The following is a 1931-nucleotide window of genomic DNA, read 5'->3' on the forward strand; positions in this document are numbered from 1 at the left end:
ATGAATTGTATGATAAATATTTGACTTGTTCTTAACTATGTGTTCTTAATTCTTGTTTTGATATTCTAGGATATTGATTCAAGTTAAGCTCTTATTCAGAGGAGGAATAGACCCTGTCTAAGAGTACATTTGTCACAATTAAGCGGAGTTGGTTGCGCGCCTAGAGATAGGGTGACAAGATTTTGCCGGATTAGGGTGAAACCGAATAAGGGGATCCATAGATCGAGTTAATGCAACCCTAGTGAGTTAATTAGAAAGAGATTTCAATTATTCAACCTAGGTTAGATGTTGTTAGTCTTGAGAGGGATAATAATAGAACTTAGGGATTTCTACGGAGCAAGTCAAATGAATAAATCATCCAATTCAGAGTCAAATAACAAGTGAAGTCTAGGTGGATTTTTCCTTAGGTATTGTCTTAATTCAATCGTTTTTCCAAAAGTAATTCCCCAATTTTATTTTCTGTGAATCCTTAGTTTAGTTAATTAGTTAGTTGAAACAAACCCCATTATTCTTAGGCTAGATAATAGAAAGATAGTCATTACTAGTACTTTTAGTTCCTTTGGGTTCGACAATCCGATCTTGCTAAAGCTATACTACTGTTCGATAGGTACACTTGCCTTCATTGTGATAATAGTTAGTTTCAAGAACAATTCATTATAAATAATTAAAACCTATCACGAATATCACGCATCAAGTTTTTGGCGTCGTTTTCGGGAAACTAAGATATTAGGAACACTCGATTTTTATTACTTTAGCCATTTTACTTTTATTGCAATTTAATTTCTTTTCTAATTATTCATTTATTTTATTCTGGCAGGTTTTTTATAGTGTATTACTAGAAGAAACCCATCAGGACCATTACTTTTTGACAGTGAGATCGATCGCACAGCTCGCAGAAACCAAAGAGAAACAAGGTGAAGCCTAAGATACACAGAGAACGAGCAAGAGGACGATATTCAAACCCTAACCAAGGAGATGGCTGAAAACGAAGAAAATATGCTACCTCCTGTAATTGTTGTTAATCAAAATCCTGCTCCGCGCACTATGTATGATTATGCTAAACCTAATTTAACAGGAACTGATAAGTATAGTTAGACCTGCTATTGCTGCAAACAATTTTGAATTGAAACCTAACACAATTCAAATTATACAATAGTTTGTTCAGTTTGATGGTTTGCAGGATGAGGATCCCAAGGCTCACTTGGCAAATTTCCTAGAATTTAGCGATACATTTAAAATCAATGGCGTTTCTAATGATGCCATACGTCTTTGGTTGTTTCCTTTTTCGTTAAGAAATAAGGCTAAACAATGGTTGAACTCGTTACCACAAGGGTTAATCACTATTTGGGAACAAATGACCAAAAAATTTTTATTAAAATATTTTCCATCGGCTAAAACAACCAAAATACGTAATGATATCTCTTCTTTTGTGTAGATGGATTTAGAAACACTCTACGATGCATGGGAGAGATACAAGGACCTTTTGAGAAGATGCCCTCACCATGGCTACTGCTTTGGCTACAGGTTCAAACGTTTCATAATGGACTGAATCCTTCGGATCGGCAGATGATTGATGCAGCCGCTGGAGGAACTATCAATAATAAAACACCTGAAGTAGCTTACGAATTTCTTGAAGAGATGTCACTGAATAACTATCAGTGGCAAGTTATGAGAACAAAGCCGATGAAAGCAGCCAGTGTTTTCAACCTTGACGCGGTTACTATACTATCTAACTAAGTAGAACTCTTAAATAAAAAAATTGAAGGTTTGTGTGGTTCTACTTAGGTACATCCAGTGATGAGGTGCAATTCGAATGGAGGAGGAGCATGCACAGAATATCAACCCTTCAACCCTAGCATCAAGGAGGAACAAGTCCAATATATAGATAACAATAACTCTAGATCCCAAAATAACCCATATAGTAACACTTA

General features: G+C 35.6%; 1 non-coding gene across 1 annotated transcript; it reads right to left on the minus strand.

Moving 5' to 3' along the window:
* Positions 1-1402: 1402 nt before the first annotated feature.
* On the minus strand, positions 1403-1509 carry LOC121228518 (small nucleolar RNA R71). Its single transcript, XR_005926094.1, has one exon. It is a non-coding gene; the product is annotated as a small nucleolar RNA R71 (small nucleolar RNA).
* Between the last annotated feature and the right edge of the window lie 422 nt (positions 1510-1931).

The sequence above is a fragment of the Gossypium hirsutum genome, chromosome A04, assembly GCF_007990345.1.
Source record: "Gossypium hirsutum isolate 1008001.06 chromosome A04, Gossypium_hirsutum_v2.1, whole genome shotgun sequence".
NCBI lineage: Eukaryota > Viridiplantae > Streptophyta > Magnoliopsida > Malvales > Malvaceae > Gossypium > Gossypium hirsutum.